Raw genomic sequence first — 19,548 nt, 5'->3', positions numbered from 1 at the left:
CCAAATCGTCCATGATCTTCCATGAGCCAAAAGAAGAAACCAAGCTGCTCAGCTAGGTACTCAAAGCCCCACCCATGGTCTTTCCCAGAATTACCTCCCAGCCTCAGCTCCCACCTTACACACTCTGGTACACGTCTTTTACTTCAGTCTAACCACTTTCTTCACTCTGCCTGCTGCTAGCCCAACTGGAATGTCTTCTCCACACACCTAATTTCCATAGCTCAGCTCTTGTGCTCCCCTGCTCTCACCTACACTGGGTTCTCCCTACCTAAACATAATTTTCTTGCACTTGGAATCAGGAATCTACAGTGTAGAGCTCAAGCATTTTTAACATTTAAAACTTAAATATAACACAGACACAGACAAGCACACAAATCACAGGCTTCATGAATTATTATGAACTGAACACATGCCTGTAACCACCACCTAGGTCAAGAGATAGAACAATACTAACATCCCAGAAGACCCTTCTAGCTCCTTCCCTACATTCTAAAGGTAACCTTTATCCTGGTTCCTAACATCATGGGTTAGTTTTGCCTGTTTTTGAAATTCATATAAATGGATCCATGTAGTAGGTATTGCTCTATGTCTGGCATCTTCTGCTTAACCTTGTATTTGTAAGGTTCAAGAGTGCTGCATGTGACTTCTTTTCATTGCCATATAATATTTCATCCTTTCACATATGTACACATGACCCTTTAGTCAACTAGCTTGAATGGACCTGTTTTTTAAATTTAAAATATCAATGACTAAGAAAAGAATATTATTTTTCTAATCAGGAAGTTATTTTTCAAGATCCAAAGCAGAACAGTTACTCTACAGAAATGTACTTAACATCAATAACACATAAATTTATGGATTAAGGCACAAACTTACTATAAAAGCCAATGATCTCAGAACAGTCCCTATATGAGGACAGTCCCTACACAGCCTTCCAGAAAGTTCAAGGCTACCATCTTATCCTGCTTTAATGTCAACTCCTCCCATGCCTGCCTTCCCTTTATCTGAACATGTTACTAGCTCTGGCAACTGGCTAATTATAATAAGTGATAAAGATAAATATTTTCCAGACCAGCAAATAATTTTATGATGTGCTAGCAACCCCCATGAGGATGCTAAATTTTTCCCAAAAATGCATTAGCTTCACTATACAATTGCTGTTTTGTATTAGCCACCACCTTCCCCCAATCGTAAACGACCATAGCATTTTGGAGATGGAAGAATCCAGGTGCTACGACCTTCTCATCCCACAGATGAAGATATTAAGTCCAATGCAGGTCAGATGAGTTCCCCAACCTAAGTAAATTGAGGAAGGTATAAAACCCAGTTCTCCTGACTAGAACAGTTTGATGGAGAAGAAAATCAGTGAAAGAGTTGTAGGCAAAGGAGTCATGGAAGATGTGAGATTAAAATTGAGTGTGCATGTGTACCTTAGAGTCTTTACACAGAGGGCAAAGAGCACTGGAATGTGTGCAAGACCCAGATACTGAGTCAGGCTACCACTTATTGGTTATATGACTCCCTGAAAGCAGAAACTGGATTTTATTCATCTTGGTGTTCTCTAAGCCGAGTACCACATAAGGGACATGAGAGAGGCTGAGTAATGAGTGAACTGGAGTGAGTGAGTGAGTGAGTGAGCAATGGGTAGATACAAAACTGTACACTGTGGAGAAGTTTGTGTAGAGAAGGAAAAACAGAATGGGGCTCAGTGAAAGCCCCTGGAGAATAAAAAGCAAACCAACAGAAGCAGAATCGTGCAGGTTTAGCAAGCAGGGGAGGAGAAATTCAAGATGACAGGAGCGTCAACAGTGCCAAATATATGGAAAGGTAACGAAGAACAAGAATGAAGAAAAAGCCATTAGGTAATTTTTACCAATAAAGCATGGGACTTCCCTGGTGGTCCAGGGGTTAAGACTTTGCCTTCCAATTTAGGGGGTTCCGGTTTGAACCCTGGTGGAGGAGCTAAGATCCCACATGGCTCATGGCCAAGAAAATAAAGTAAGTAAAACAGAAACAATACTGTAACAAGTTAAATACTTTTTAAATGGCCCACATAAAAATTCTTAAAAAAATAAAATATGGCAAATGTCTATTATTAAGCTAGACCAGCAGCATATTTCAGCTGGGCTAGAGTTGGGGTTTCAGTGCATCTGGGAAAAGCAAATAGCATCTATCTACCTACTGGCATACTTCCTGAGCTCATACCCCAGAGCATCCACTATGTTAATTAGTGCCTTGAATTCTGTAGCAAATAGAGGTAAGAAGTGCCCCCTCGTATCTCTTTGCATATGCAAAGTTGCATATAAAATAAGGGCTTTCCCAGGGGTTTAAAGGGATTCATTTTTGATTCAAGGACATAAAAATAGATCTGATAAACACAGGTGGCCCCAGACTGAGGATAACTCTCAGGGAAGGACTCTGGACTCCCTCACAGGGAGCTCACCACTAGGGAAGACGGTGTGTGAATGATGGGCTGTGCGCAGCACCAAACCTTCAGTTCACTGTGTATCTGTCATTCTGGCAGGACTTTGGGAGAATCTGAATTTGTGGACTTCCAAATTGATAGACCCTTTTCAATTAAGCTTCTGATATTTGGGACTCAGTTCTCTTTACTATGGAGTCCCATCCCTTCCTGAACTTATAGAACTTACCCCTGAGCCAATTATGAGCAGCGTGACTATTCAGCATGGCTCACAGGGTGTCCGTGATATAGAAGTTTCTAAAAATGGCAGTGATAATAATGGTCTCTTGTTGCCTCTCTAGCAGTGGCAGAGGACTTTTAAGTGACCCAGACCAGCTGTTATGGTCATTCAGTCCTCAGCATTTATCAAGCTCAGTAAATGCAGCTGAATGATGACTTTAGAGAAGCATTCAGAATAAGTTGATATCATGCCATTGCAAAAACCAGGTAGCAGTGTGAGAGTCCTCAAAATTTCACCTCTCATCTCTTCCTCAGACCACCACTGACCTACATGTCTCAGGTCACACACTAGGTCAGGACCAGAGGGTTGGAAGGGTGAAGACCTCACACACCATCAGGTCCAGAACAGTGACAGGGCTGTCACTATCAAAGCCCCTCATGGCACTGATGCCCTGGCATTTGCACACCCTGGCCTGGCTTCTGTCAAGCAAATACAGGTTTGCTTCTGCCTTTTAGCTCTCAACAAATATTTATCAGCACTTCCTTTATCTCAGGCACTTTGGGTAGGCACAGGACACACATCAGCACAGAAGCCCAGTCCTTGCCCTCCAGGAGTTCATAGTCTAGAGAAAAAGGTCCACAGATGAACTTCAGGGTATTCTGGGAAAACCCCTTATATTGTATGCAAAATAGTGTGCCTATGTGATTAGGGTGGGGGTTGTTGTTCAGTCGCTCAAAGTCGTGTCCGACTCTTTGCAGCCCCATGAACTGCAGCACACCAGGCTTCCCTGTCCTTCACCATCTCTTGGCTTGCCTGTCTCATCACCATTGAGTCTTGAGATTTGCTTAGTCGCTCAGTCGTGTCCATTGAGTCAAATAATGCCCTCCCTGTCAATCCCAGAGTTCACTGAGACTCACGTCCATCTCAGTGATGCCATCCAGCCATCTCATCCTCTGTCTCCTTTGTCCTTCTGAATCTTTTTCCCAGCATCAGAGTCTTTTCCAATGAGTCAACTCTTTGCATGAGGTGGCCAAAATACTGGAGTTTCAGCTTTAGCATCATTCCTTCCAAAGAAATCCCAGGGTTGATCTTCTTTAGAATGGACTGCTTGGATCTCCTTGCAGTCCAACAGACTCTCAAGAGTCTCCTCCAACACCACAGTTCAAAAGCATCAATTCTTCAGCTTCTTCACAGTCCAACTCTCACATCCATTGACCACAGGAAAAACCATAGCCACTAGACCACAAAAGTAATGTCTCTGCTTTTGAATATGCTATCTAGGTTGGTCATCAAGGAGTCAGTGGCTTTTAATTTCATGGCTGCAATCACCATCTGCAGTGATTTTGGAGCCAAAAAAAGTCTGACACTGTTTTCACTGTTTCATCTATTTCATGAAGTGATACTGGACCAGATGCCATGATCTTTTTCTGAATGTTGAGCTTTAAAATAACTTTTTCACTCTGACTTTCACTTTCATCAAGAGGGTTTTGAGTTCCTCTTCACTTTCTGCCATAAGGGTGGTGTCATCTGCATATCTGAGGTTATTGATATTTCTCCCAGCAATCTTGATTCCAGCTTGTGCTTCTTCCAGCCCAGCGTTTCTCATGATGTACTCTGCATATAAGTTAAATAAACAGGGTGACAATATACAGCCTTGACGTACTCCTTTTCCTATTTGGAACCAGTCTGTTGTTCCATGTCCAGTTCTAACTGTTGCTTCCTGACGTGCATACAAATTTCTCAAGAGGCAGATCAGGTGGTCTGGTATTCCCATCTCTTGAAGAATTTTCCACAGTTTATTGTGATCCACACAGTCAAAGGCTTTGGCATAGTCAATAAAGCAGAAATAGATGCTTTTCTGGAACTCTCTTGCTTTTTCCATGATCCAGCGGATGTTGGCAATTTGGTCTCTGGTTCCTCTGCCTTTTCTAAAACCAGCTTGAACATCTGGAAGTTCACGGTTCACATATTGCTGAAGCCTGGCTTGGAGAATTTTGAGTCGATAATACCATCCAATCATCATGTCCTCTGTCGCCCCCTTCTCCTCCTGCCTTCAATCTTTCCCAGCATCAGGGTCTTTTCTAATGAGTCGGCCCTTTGCATTTGGCCAAAATATTGGAGCTTCAGCTTTAGTCCTTCCAATGAATATACAGTGTTGATTTCCTTTAGGACTGACTGGTTGGTTCTCCTTGCAGTCCAAGGGACTCTCAAGAGTCTTCTCCACCACCACAATTCAAAAGCATCAGTTCTTCGGTGCTCAGCCTTTTTTATGGTCCAACTTTCACATCCATACATGACTACTGGAAAAACCATAGCTTTGACTATACAGACCTTTGTCAGCAAAGTAATGTCTCTGCTTTTTAATACACTGTCTAGATTGTCATAGCTTTTCTTCCAAGGAGAAATGATCTTTTAATTTCAATGGCTGCAGGGGTGGGAAGAGTCAAAATCTCAAATGGGTTTGTGACTCATAAAACGTTAAGAATCACTGATCAAGACCATCCATTTCCCTTATTTCTAAGTTCTTGGTAAGTAATCAAGCAATAGCACCTTTCCACCCCCTTCACCCCCATGTCTCACCTTTTACTCTGCCCATGACTTGCCTTCTTCACCAGCTCACAGCAGACCTCTAGCGGTAGAGGAGGGGACCACACCTCAAGACTGCCATTGTCTCATAGTTTCTAGGGGCTCTGTCCCAGGAAGGATAATCTTATCCAGGGAGTGGCCACCCCTGTTCTTTTGGATGGCTTTGGGCTCATCCAAGTGAGCAGCCCAGTGCCTGCTCCCTGACAGGCAGAATGACCAAGGAGGAATTTTTATCTCTTTCTGAAGTTTTGCTTGCTTCCCAAGATTTCTTCAGACTAGACATCCACTGTCTAAGAGGGAAGAACATACTTTTCTTCTACAAAGGGTCAAAGAGATCTCAGGGAATGGTACTGACTAAGAGGAAGGGAGCAGAGGGAGAAAATGCACTGAGCAGAGAATTCTTTAGAATTTTCTAGAAATAGGTCTAGCAGTCCTATTTCTCCTGCAAATTAACAAACTGTCATTCTGAAATGCTCATCAGTCCTAGGTACATTTTTTGATGTGACTCTCTTAAAACATGACACACCCACCCCCAGACACTTTTGGAGCCTTTAAAAGGGAGGGACAGATTCCCCTGGCCTTTATCAGATGACACCATTAATCCCCTCCTAGATGAGCTGACTGTAGCTCAGATCATGAACTCCTTATTGCCAAATTCAAACTTAAATTGAAGAAAGTAGGGAAAACCACTAGACCATTCAGGTATGACCTAAATCAAATCCCTTATGATTCTACAGTGGAAGTGAGAAATAGATTTAAGGGACTAGATCTGATAGACAGAGTGCCTGATGAACTATGGATGGAGGTTTGTGACACTGTACAGGAGACAGGGATCAAGACCATCCTCATGGAAAAGAAATGCAAAAAGGCAAAATGGCTGTCTGAGGAGGCCTTACAAATAGCTGTGAAAAGAAGAGAGGCAAAAGGCACAGGAGAAAATGAAAGATATTCCCATTTGAATGTAGAATTCCAAAGAATAGCAAGGAGAGATAAGAAAGCCTTCCTCAGTGATCAATGCAAAGAAATAGAGGAAAACAACAGAATGGGAAAGACTAGAGATCTCTTCAAGAAAATCAGAGATACCAAGGGAACATTTCATGCAAAGATGGGCTTGATAAAGCACAGAAATGGAATGGACCTAACAGAAACAGAAGATATTAAGAAGAGGTGGCAAGAATACACAGAAGAACTGTACAAAAAAGACCTTCATGACCAAGATAATCACGATGGTGTGATCACTCACCTACAGTCAGGCATCCTGGAATGTAAAGTCAAGTGGGCCTTAGAAAGCATTGCTACGAACAAAGCTAGTGGAGGTGATGGAATTCCAGTTGAGCTATTCCAAATCCTGAAAGATGATGCTGTGAAAGTGCTGCACTCAATATGCCAGCAAATTTGGAAAACTCTGCAGTGGCCACAGGACTGAAAAAGGTCAGTTTTCACTCCAATCCCAAAGAAAGGCAATGCTAAAGAATGCTCAAACTACCGCATAATTGCACTCATCTAACACGCTTGTAAAGTAATGCTCAAAATTCTCCAAGCCAGGCTTCAGCAATATGTGAACTGTGAACTTCCTGATGTTCAAGCTGGTTTTAGAAAAGGCAGAGGAACCAGACATCAAATTGCCAACATCCGCTGGATCATCGAAAAAGGAAGGGAGTTCCAGAAAAACATCTACTTCTACTTTACTGACTATGCCAAAGCCTTTGACTGTGTGGATCACAATAAACTGTGGAAACTTCTTCAAGAGATGGGAATACCAGACCACCTGACCTGCCTCTTGAGAAACCTATATGCATGTCAGGAAGCAACAGTTAGAACTGGACATGGAACAACAGACTGGTTCCAAATAGGAAAGGGAGTACGTCAAGGCTGTATATTGTCACCCTGCTTATTTAATTTATATGCAGAGTACATCATGAGAAACGCTGGGCTGGAAGAAACACAAGCTGGAATCAAGACTGCCAGAAGAAATATCAATAACCTCAGATATGCAGATGACACCACCCTTATGGCAGAAAGTGAAGAGGAACTAGAAAGCCTCTTAATGAAAGTGAAAGAGGAGAGTGAAAAAGTTGACTTAAAGCTCAACATTCAGAAAACGAAGATCATGGCATCTGGTCCCATCATTCCATAGGAAATAGATGGGGAAACAGTGGAAAAGTATCAGACTTTATTTTTTTGGGGCTCAAAAATCACTGCAGATGGTGATTGCACCCATGAAATTAAAAGACGCTTCAAGGAAAGTTATGACCAACCTAGATAGCATATTGAAAAGCAGAATTACTTTGAAAAAGGTCCATCTAGTCAACCTAGGTTTTTCAGTGGTCATATCAATGTGAGAATCACTGAGTGCCAAAGAATTGATGCTTTTGAACTGTGGTATTGGAGAAGACTCTTGAGAGTCCCTTGGACTGCAAGGAAGATCCAATCAGTCCATCCTAAAGGAGACCAGTCCTGGGTATTCATTGGAAGGACTGATCACTCAACTTTGGCCACCTCATGAAGAGTTGACTCATTGGAAAAGACCCTCAGGGATTGGGGGCAGGAGACAACAGAGGATGAGATGGCTGGATGGCATCACCAACCACATGAGTTTGGGTGAACTCAGTGATGATGGACAGGGAGGCCTGGAGTCCAGCCATCTCTGATCCTTTACTATTCTGCTGTCATTAAAGAAACCTGGAGGGTTCTAATGAGATCGAATCCTCCTTTTGAATATGTAATGTCTAAAAGCCAGAATAATTTATTTAAAAATTATCAGCAATTTTCAGATTCAATTTTGGGAAGTCATTTCAATGGCTTTATGGCAGTGTTAGGTAGGTAGAATAGGGAAAAGGAGTCCAAATGGCAGTGGCTAAAAAGACAAGGCAAAGGAGGTCCACCAGAGTGAGGCAAACAGCACTCCTGGCTAAGCCTAATTTGCATAGGGCAGGCTCCAGGTAGGAAAAAACATATAAAAGGAGGAGCTGGAGTGGGTTGCCATTCTCTCTCTCTCTCAATCTTCTAAATAAAATAGAAAGTGAACACTGATTTGCCTAAGAGCTGTAGCATGGTTTGTCCAAGACCGAGAGTTGTCCAACTTTAACGTCCTCCAAATCTTTGTTGTGACGACCATACACTCGGACTGCAGCAAAGCCAAAACAATGACTCCATCTAGCTACACCGGATTTAGAAACAGCTTGCATTATGGAATGAGATCTGTCTCTGCAGAATAAGATGTATCCTGGGAAGTGAGTATGAGGTTAAAATGGGGTTTTACCTTCTTCCTGGGTCTCAAAGATCAGAATCCTGCACCCAGAGACGAAAGAAACAGAGAGAGATATAGGTAAGGGTACTACATGGCAAAATGTAGGTTTATGGCCAGGTGGGAGCAGAATGAGATGAGGAAAGCACAGAAGAAAAAAATAGCCTGTGTAGGTAGGTGGCTGGTGGACACTAATAACTTCCTGTATCTTGGTCTATGGGATTTTCCTCCCTCTTTCCTATACTAGAATTCCTTCATTTCCCAAAGTTTTGGTAGGTACTATAGGTGGTCTCTGATGTGCTTGGACAGATAATAGAGGGGCCTTCATCTGCACTGGGGGTGAGGAGGTATGGGGAAAGTGGGAGCAGCTGAAGAAGCTGGTCACAAGATGGCCTAGCAGAACTCCAGAACCAGCAGGAAAGTGTAAGCGTTCCTCTGGGAATACATGGGCGGGGAACCAGTCCATAGCTGAACCTTTCAGTTGTGGAGCAGGGTCTGAGCTTGGTCACTTGTGATCTTAAGCACCAAAGGAAGGATGACTTTCAAAGACTCGAGAAGCCAAAGACTTCAGTTAGTTAGTTAGCTAGTTAGTAAGTTAGTTAGTCCTTGAGTTGCCCCCAAATTGTTCCTGGCCAAATGTCACTGCTGAGTCAAGATGGTGGAGGAATAGGGAGGGGAGACCACTTTCTCCCCAAAAATTCATCAAAAGATCATCTGAATGCTGAGTAACCTCCACAAAACAACTTCTGAACACTGGCGGAGGACACCAGGCACCCAGAAAGGCAGCCCATTCTCTTCACAAGGAGGTAGAACAAAATAGAAAAGACAAAAAGAGAGACAAAAGAATGATGGATGGAGACCTGGGGAGGGAGTCATGAAGGAGGAGAAGTTTCCACACAATAGGAAACCCTCTCACAGGCGGGTCTGTGGGGAGTTTTGGAATCTCAGAAGGCAACATCACATACTTGGGAGAGGAAAAAAAAAAAAAAACCTACAGAATACACGCCTAACTGCAACTTTGGAAAAGAGAACTTTCCGAAAAAGGCTCTAATCTAACAACCTAACACAGCCTGGCCTGCTCACAGAACAAAGGATTGAGCAAATACCAAAGGAAAGCTATCCAGCTTAGTACTAGCCCCTCCCCACCCAAAGGCAGAGAGGCAGGCTTTTGACAGCCAGAGCCGGAAGGCAAGGGGCTACTACATCTCAGCTCCAGAGATGGCATCTTCCACCAAACTGTGGCTCAGAGGTTAAAGCGTCTGCCTGCAATGTGGGAGACCTGGGTTTGATCCCTGGGTCGGGAAGATCCCCTGGAGAAGGAAATGGCAACCCACTCTAGTATTCTTGCCTGGAGAATCCCATGGATGGAGCAGCCTGGAGGGCTACAGTCCACCAGGTTGCAAAGAGTCGGACACGACTGAGCGACTTCACTTTCACTTTCACCAAACTGTGAGCAGGCTCCCAGCTGCTAACTACATCTTCCTGAGATCCTGGATGGTTGACATCTGCCAGGATGGTAGCAGCCTGAGATCTGCTCTTCAAAGGAGACAGCACACCTGAGACAGCACTCTCGCAGCACACCAGGGAAACAGAGTGGCCAGGACTGGGGAGATGATTGAGACACAGCCCTCCTGGGACAGTGCGCTCACCAGGCACCTGGTCACCTGAGATGCTCAGACCTGGGAAGGGCATGAAATGCATGCCCAACCCACAGAAACTGAGCCAGAACTGTGTCTGAGTGTCTCCTGCAGAGGTACGGGTCAGCAGTGGCCTGCCACAGGGGCTCTGGGTGCAGCAGACCTGGGTATGGCATAAACCCTCTTGGAGGAGGTCACCATTAACCCCACCATAGAGTTGCCAGAACTTACACAGGACTGAGGAAACAGACTCTAGGAGGGCACAAACAAAACCTTGTGCCCACCAGGACCCAGGAGAAAGAAGCAGTGACCCCACAAGAAACTGACCCAGACATGCCCATGAGTGTCCAGGAGGCTCCAGCTGAGGCACGGATCGGCAGTGGCCTGCTGCAGGGTCGGGGGCACTGTGTGCAGCAGTGCATGCATTGGACCTTTTGAAGGAGGTTGCCATCATCTTCATTACCTTCACCATTGTTTGGCCTCAGCTCAAGCAACAGGGAGGGAACACAGCCCAGCCCATCAACAGAGAACTGGATTAAAGATTTACTGAACATGGCCCTACCCATCAGAACAAGACCCAGTTTCCCCCTCAGTCAGTCTCTCCCATCAGGAAGTTTCCATAAGCCTCTTATCCTTATCCATCAGAGGGCAGGCAGAACGAAAACCACAATCACAGAAAACTAACCAAACTGATCACGTGGACCACAGCCTTGTCTAGCTCACTGAAAGTATGAGCCATGTCGTGTAGGGCTACCCAAGACAGACGAGTCAAGGCGGAGAGTTCTGACAAAACATGGTCCACTGGAGAAGGGAATAGCAAACCACCTCAGTATTCTTGCCTTGAGAACCCCATGAACAGTATGAAAAGGCAAAAAGATAGGACACTGAAAGATGAACTCCCCAGGTCAGTAGGTGCTCAATATGCTACTGGAGATCAGTGGAGAAATAACTCCAGAAAGAATGAAGAGACGGAACCAAAACAAATACAACACCCAGTTGTGGATGTGACCGGTGATGGAGGTAAAGTCCAATGCTGTAAAGAGCAATATTGCATAGGAACCTGGAATGTTAGGTCCATGAATCAAGGCAAATTGGAAGTGGTCAAACAGGAGATGGCAAGAGTGAACGTCGACATTCTAGGAATCAGCGAACTAAAATGGACTGGAATGGGTGAATTTAACTCAGATGACCATTATATCTACTACTGTGGGCAGGAATCCCTTAGAAGAAATGGAGTAGCCATCATGGTCAACAAAAGAGCCTGAAATGCAGTACTTGGATGCAATCTCAAAAACGACAGAATGAACTCTGTTCGTTTCCAAGGCAAACCATTCACGGTATCCATTACAGTAATCCAAGTCTATGCCCTGACCAGTAACGCTGAAGAAGCTGAAGTTGAACAGTGCTATGAAGACCTACAAGATCTACTAGAACACCCAAAAAAGATGTCCTCTTCATTATAAGGCATTGGAATGCAAAAGTAGTAAGTCAAGAGATACCTGGAGTAACAGGCAAATTTGGCTTTGGAGTACAAAATGAAGCATGTCAAAGGCTAACAGAGTTTTGTCAAGAGAACTCACCAGTCATACCAAACACCCTCTTCCAACAACACAAGAGAAGACTCTACACATGGACATCACCAAATGGTCAATACCAAAATCAGATTGATTATATTCTTTGCAGCCAAAGAGGAGAAGCTCTATACTGTCAGCAAAACCAAGACCGGGAGCTGACTGTGGCTCAGATCATGAACTGCTGCTAAGTCACTTCAGTCGTGTCTGACTCTCTGCAACCCCATGGACGGCAACCCACCAGGCTCTCCTGTCCCTGGGATTCTCCAGGCAAGAACAATGGAGTGGGTTGCCATTTCCTTCTGCAATGCATGAAAGTGAAAAGTCAAAGTGAAGTCGCTCAGTCGTGTCCGACTCTTAGCGACCCCATGGACTGCAGCCTACCAGGTTCCTCCATCCATGGGATTTTCCAGGCAAGAGTACTGGAGTGGGGTGCCATTGATCATGAACTCCTTATTGCCAAATCAGATCTAAACTGAAGAAAGTAGGGGAAACCACTAGACCATTCAGGTATGACCTAAATCAAATCCCTTACAATTATACATTGGAAGTGACAAATAGATTTAAGGGATTAGATCTGAGAGAGTGCCTGAAGAACTATGGACAGAAGTTCATGACATTTTAAAGGAGGCAGCGATCAAGACCATCCCCAAGAAAAAGAAATGCAAAAAGACAAAATTGTTGTCTGCGGAGGCCCTACAAATAGCTGAAAAAAGAAGAGAAGCTAAAGGCAAAGGAAAAAAGGAAAGATACACCGATTTGAATGCAGAGTTCCAAAGAATAGCAAGGAGAGATAAGAAAGCCTTCCTCAGTGATCAATGCAAAGAAATAGAGGAAAACAACAGAATGGGAAAGACTAGAGATCTCTTCAAGAAAATTAGAGATACCAAGGGAACATTTCATGCAGAGATGAGCACAGTAAAGGACAATAACGGTATGGACCTAACAGAAGCAGAAGATATTAAGAGCGGCAAGAATACAGAGTGAAAGTGAAAGTCGCTCAATCGTGTCCAACTCTTTGCGACCCCATGGACTGTCCATGGAATTCTCCAGGGAAGACTAATGGAGTGGGTAGCCTTTTCCTTCTCCAGGGGATCTCCCAACCCAGGGATCAAACCCAGGTCTCCAGCACTGCAGGCGGACTCTTTACCATCTGAGCCACAAGGGAAGCCCAAGAACACTGGAGTGGGTAGCCTATCCATTCTCCAGGGGATCTTCCCAACCCAGGAATTGAACTGGGGTCTCCCACATTGCAGGCAGATTCTTCACCAAGTGAACTATCAGGAAAGCCCAAGAATACACAGAAGATCACACCATCATGATTATCTGGGTCATGAAGATCTTTTTTGTATAGTTTGTCTGTGTATTCTTTATACAAAAAAGATCTTCATGACCCAGATAACCACGATGGTGTAATCACTCACCTAGAGCCAGACATCCTTGAATGTGAAGTCAAGTGAGCGTTAGGAAGCATCACTATGAACAAAGTTAGTGGAGGTGATGGAATTTCAGTTGAGCTATTTCAAATCCTAAAAGATGATGCTGTGAACGTGATGCACTCAATATGCCAGCAAATTTGGAAAACTCAGCAGTGTCCACAGGACTGGAAAAGGTCAGTTTTCATCCCAATGCCAAAGAAAGGGAGTGCCAAAGAATGTTCTAACTACCACACAATTGCACTCATCTCACACGCTAGCAAAGTAATGCTCAAAACTCTCCAAGCCAGGCTTCAGCAGTACATGAACCATGAACTTCCAGATGTTCAAGCTGGTTTTAGAAAAGGCAGAGGAACCAGAGATCAAATTGCCAACATCTGCTGGATTATTGAAAAAGCAAGAATTCCAGAAAAAGATCTACTTCTGCTTTATTGACTATGCCAAAGCCTTTGACTGTGTGGATCACAATAAACTGTGGAAAATTCTTAAAGGGATGGGAATACCTGACCTGCTTCCTGAGAAATCTGTATGCAGGTCAAGAAGCAACAGTTAGAACTGGACATGGAACAACAGACTGGTTCCAAATCGGGAAAGGAGTATGTCAAGGCTGTATGTTCTCACCCAACTTATTTAACTTATATGAAGAGTACATCATGTGAAATGCTGGGCTGGATGAAGCACAAGCTGGAATCAAGATTGTCAGGAGAAATATCAGTAACCTCAGATATCCAGATGACACCACCCTTATGGCAGGAAGCGAAGAAGAACTAAAGAGCCTCCTGATGAAAGTGAAAGAGGAGAGTGAAAAGTTGGCTTAAAACTCAATATTCAGAAAACTAAGATCATGGCATCTGTTCCCATCACTTCAGGCAAATAGATGGGGAAACAATGGAAACACTGACAGACTTTATTTTTGGGGCTCCAAAATCACTGCAGATGGTGACAGCAGCCATGAAATTAAAAGATGCTTGCTCCTTGGAAGAAAAGTTATGACCAACCTAGACAGCTTACTAAAAAGCAGAGACATTACTTTGCCAACAAAGGTCCATCTAGTCAAAGCTATGGTTTTTCCAGTGGTCATGTATGGGTGTGGGAGTTGGACCATAAAGAAAGCTGAGTGCCGAGAAATTGATGCTTTTGAACTGTGGTGTTGGAGAAGACTCTTGAGAGTCCCTTGGATGCAAGGAGATCCAACCAGTCCGTCCTAAAGGAAATCAGTCCTAAATATTCATTGGAAGGATTGATGCTGAACCTGAAACTCCAATACTCTGGCCACCTGATGTGAAGAACTGAGTCATTGGAAAGGACCCTGATCCTGGGAAAGATTGAAGGTGGGAGGAGAAGGGGATGACAGAGGATGAGATGGTTGGATGGCATCACTGATGCGATGGACATGAGTTTGAGTAGGTTCTGGGTGTTGGTGATGGACAAGGAGGCCTGGCGTGCTGCAGTCCATGGTGTCGCAGAGTCGGACACGACTGAGCAACTGAACTGAAATGTCATGAATGCATGAATACTAAGACTTAAAGGAGTTTAGAGGAAGGAAAGTTTGCTCTTCCCCATGATGGCTGGGAAAGCTTCACAAAAGAATTTGAACTTAGTCTAGAAGAGAGGGTAGCAGTTGGAAAGGGGAGGAGCAGCAGGAAGGGCACTCTTGTTGGGAGAAATGGCAGAAGCAAAAGCAGGAAGACCAAAGGCAATTGTGCTCTAAATAATTTTATTTATTTATTTATGGTTGTGCTGGGTCTTCATTGTTGCTTATGGGCTTTCTCCAGTTGTGGAGAGTGGGGACGTCTCTAATTGCTTGCAAGGGCTTCGCATTGCAGTGTCTTCTCTTGTTGCAGAGCATGGCCTCTAGGGCACACTGGCTTCAGTATTTGTGGCACATGGCTCAGTAGTTGCAGCTCCCAGACTCTAGAGCACAGGCTCTATAGTTGTGGCACACAGGCTCGTTGCCCTGTGGCATGTGGGATGTTTCCAGATCAGGGATTGAACTCATGTTTCTGACACTGGTAGGCGGATTCTTTACCACTGAGCCTCCAAGGAAGCCCACAATTGGGCTTTAAACAAGAAGTGGTCCTGTCTGGCTAGAATCAAGCCTATCTTCTTGAGTATTCATCCTCCATACTTCAGATCACTTTAGCCCCATTTCTGAGGCCCAAAGATGAGCACGTATTAAGCTCATCTCATCGGAACAACCAAAGGTGCTGAAGACAACTCAAGTTAACTGGTATCATTCTCAAAGAGAGGTCAATCATCCCAAGAGGATGGGAATTGGTTTAAATGACTCACCCTTAGTTTTCTCATGCCTCATATCCCTTTCTCAAAAGGCACTCCTGAATCCCATACCCAAAGCTCCTGAAAAATGCTGCAAGAAATGTACATCTCCCCTTCCACCCCTACCCAACAGCTACTCTCCTCCATGCAACAGCTCCTCTGGGAAAGAGGTGTTTTGCTTTCTTATTTTCATTTAAAAATGCCTACTTAGTACCTCCTCGATGCCAACCCTGTTCTAAGTACACAATGATGAACACACCCATCTGTGCCCCCACAGAATTTTCCTTCTAGTAGGGAAAAGCAGAGACATTACTTTGCCAACAAAGGTCCGTCTAGTCAAAGCTATGGTTTTTCCAGTAGTCATGTATGGATGTGAGAGTTGGACTATAAAGAAAGCTGAGTGCCAAAGAATTGATGCTTCTAAACTGTGGTGTTAGAGAAGACTCTTGAGAGTCCCTTGCACTGCAAGGAGATCCAACCAGTCAATCCTAAAGGAACTCAGTCCTGAATATTCATTAGATGGACTGATGCTGAAGCTGAAACTCCAATACTTTGGCCACCTGATTTAAAGAACCGACTCACTGGAAAAGACCCTGACAACAGAGGATGAGATGGTTGGATGGCATCACCGATTCAATGGACGTGAGTTGGAGCAAGCTCCAGGAGTTGGTGATGAACAGGGAAGCCTGGCGTACTACAGTCCATGGGGCTGCAAAGAGTCAGACATGACTGAGCGACTGAACTGAACTGAACTGAACTGAGGGAAGACAGACAAATATAAATACATAAATAAAATATCAGGTAGGGTTATGAATAAAACTAAATAAGTAGTGGGAGATGGGAGGGGGTTCAAGAGGGAGGAGACAAATGTACACCTGTGGCTGATTCATGTTGATGTATGGCAGAAACCAGCACAATGTTGTAAAGCCAATACCTTGCAATAAAAAATTAAAAGAAAAAAAATAAGCAGAGTAAGGGGACAGAAAAGGGAAGAGGGTCTGTCTTAAATAAGATGAGCAGGAAAAGCCCATCTAAAGAGGTGACATTGAACAGAGAAAGGCCATAAGTATGGGGGCCCACACCTAGAATTGGGCCCAGGTTTTGAGAAGCCCACTCAGGGTGGGGCAAGCTCATTGAACAGGAACAGGGACAGGCAGAGATTTCTAGGAAAGGGACAGAGGGGAATTATCTTGCAGCTCTTTGAGTGTGGTCCAGTCCTGCCCATCACAGTCACACAATGCCCAGGCTCATAACCCCACTGCTCCACCCTTGAAAGGGCCTTGCCTACCATTTTCCCCTCACTCTGTCAACCAGACTCATTCAACTTTTCCAAAGTTACTATGCTCTGCAACAGGGGGATGAAAGGGCAAACTTCCAGCTTGAAAGTTAGAGTAATCAACAGCCAAGGGATTTGAGGTAGCTGGGGCCTTGTTATCACAGTGCTGTAATGAGCCTCCAGAGAAACCTCACACCATCACTCCAGAGAGGGAGAAGTTTCCCTCAGTGAATCAGCACTTAGGGTTCCAAGTTTCAAAATTCCATAGAAATTGGAAAACCATCCAAACACATCTATGTACCATAGACACATGGAGTCACAAAGTCTTCCCCAAAATGGCTTATACCAAGGCCTTTTTAGGGATATTATTCCTGAATGCAGATGAAGGATAATCTAGCAGGACCCCTGGGGCCGTCTGTGGTTGCGCTAAGTGAATCTCATGACCCACAATTACAAACCCATAGCTCAGAAGGAAAAGGCAGGAGGACAGATTCCAAGGCCATTGCCATGGGATGGTGCACTTGCTCCCTCACCCACAGAACCCAAGAGCAAGGGTCAGAGTCCTCTCAGCTGAGACTGTTATGTTTTGGTTTGTTTTTCCAAGCTTTCACTTCTTCTTTTGTATTGAGGTACAGCCAGTTAACAATGTTGTGGCAGTTTCAGGTCAACAGCCAAGGGATTCAGCCATAAATATACATTTATCCATTCTCCCCCAAACTCCCTCCCATCCAGGCTGGCACATAACATTCAGCAGAGTTCCATGTGCTATACAGTAACTCCTTGTTGGTTATCCATTGTAAACATAGCTGTGTATGTACACGACCTTCCCAAAGTCCCCAACTAGTCCTTTCCCCCAGCAACCGTAACTTCATTTTCTAAGTCTGTGAGTCTGTTTTGTAAGTAAGTTCGTTTGTATCATTTATTTTTAGATTCCACCTATGTGCTATGCTGTGCTTAGTCTCTCATGTCTGACTCTTTGCAACCACATGGGCCCCTGCAGGTTTCTCTGTCCATGGGGACTCTCCAGGCAAGAATACTGGAGTGTGTTGCCATGCCCTCCTCCACGGGATCTTTCCAACGAAGGGATCAAACCCAGGTCTCCCAAATTGCAGGCAGATTTTTTTACCATCTGAGCCACCAGGAAAGCCTCTATTTCTCCTTTTCTGTCTGGAGAATGTAATGGTTTTGATGAACCTAAAAAGGCAAGAAGCTCCTGAGAGTCTGGAAACCCTCTGCAGCTGGGTGATCAGGAAGATCCAAGAGTAGCTGTTTCTCAGCCCTGAAAACTTGTTCTGTTTAAGGTAGCCAAGTGACCACAAAATGAAGAGCATGTGGCTTGTCAAAGAGGATGCAACACAACTAAGCTAAATAATAAAAGTGAACATTAATTGAACATTTATTATGTGCTGTTCCAAGTGCTTCACACGTTTCCTTGAGTCCTCCAAGCAGACCCTATGAGTTAGGTGCTGTTATCATGATACTCAATCCACCAAGAAGACGGAGGCATACAGACAAATAAGGCACTTGCTTCCAAAGTTACATATTGATGGAAGAGTCAGGATTTAAATTCAGGTCAGAATCCAGAACCCACTCCCCTAGATGTTATCATGCATGGCACTCTGGAAACGACCCTAAAGTCTGAATAGTCTCAGTATAGCTCTGGATATAGTGGGCACCAACTCTTTTTTGTGTGCATGACTTTTTACTGTCAGGGAAATTTGCCTGACCCATGTCTTAAAGTCTGTTTCTCTGATGGTAAATCCCCTACTTTTGTTAAGTGCTAGGTTGGTGTGAACTGACCTTTCCCAGAAGAGTAATAACCTGGGCTCCATGAACTCCAGGGCCCCTCCCTGCCTTGTGCTTAAAGTTCTAATGGAGCGGATGATTGAGTACTAGCCGAGATGGTGGCGGCTGCAGCGATTCTGGGGTCCGAGGCAAATTGGGTCTTCGTGAAATTCGTATCCATTTGTGCCAGCGCTCGCCTGGCAGCCAGGGCGTCAGGGACTTCATTGAGAAACGCTATGTGGAGCTGAAGAAAGCGAATCCCGACCTGCCCATCCTAATCCGCGAGTGCTCGGATGTGCAGCCCAAGCTCTGGGCCCGCTACGCATTTGGCCAAGAGAAGAATGTCTCTCTGAACAACTTCAGTGCTGATCAGGTAACTAGAGCCCTGGAGAATGTGCTAAGTAGCAAAGCCTGAAGTCTCCACTGAGGATTAAAAACAACAGCCCCAGAGTCTGGGCTCTGCTGGATTGAGTACAATGTGGAGAAATGTATTTTGTTCTGTATAAAGATTGTGCTGAAAATGCTGTCTAAAGATGATCTGATTCACGTCCCACCAACTACCCATTATTGTGCAACCATCTGAGGGAAAGCAGTTGAATATAAAAGTAAAACTTATTTTATTCTGTCCCCCCAAAAAAAAAAAAGTTCTAATGGAATTGCTCTGGGCAAGATGCAAGGCAGAACCTTTACCACAGAGGGAACCTATGGAGCTCACCAGGTCCACTGTATAGGCAGAACCTAATTTAACCTGGACATGTGTGCTAAGTTGCTTTGGTCATGTCCGACTCTTTGTAACCCTATGGACTGTTGCCCACCAGGCTCCTCTGTCCATGGTATTTTCCAGGCAAAAATACTGGAGTGGGGTGCCATGCTCTCTTCCAGGGGATCTTCCCAACCCAGGGCTTCGAACCCACATCTCTTACATCTCCTACATTGGCAGTTGAGTTCTTTACCACTAGCGCCACCTGGGAACCCTACTGGACACCATCCTACTAACCCTGTATAGTTCTGTGAGTTGCAGCTGCTCCTGAATCTGTTTGAGAAACTATTCTCTGTCTCCTCCCTCCAGCCAAAGGGATAGTCATCTCACT

The 19,548-nt window shown here is 44.5% G+C and overlaps 1 pseudogene; it reads left to right on the top strand.

Annotated features, from left to right (window-relative positions):
• Positions 1–18,573: 18,573 nt before the first annotated feature.
• On the top strand, positions 18,574–19,051 carry LOC102283951 (NADH dehydrogenase [ubiquinone] 1 alpha subcomplex subunit 2 pseudogene; annotated as a pseudogene).
• Positions 19,052–19,548: the final 497 nt, after the last annotated feature.

The sequence above is a fragment of the Bos mutus genome, chromosome 10 (genome assembly GCF_027580195.1).
Source record: "Bos mutus isolate GX-2022 chromosome 10, NWIPB_WYAK_1.1, whole genome shotgun sequence".
Classification (NCBI taxonomy): domain Eukaryota; kingdom Metazoa; phylum Chordata; class Mammalia; order Artiodactyla; family Bovidae; genus Bos; species Bos mutus.
This window is presented reverse-complemented; position numbering and strand designations above follow the sequence as displayed.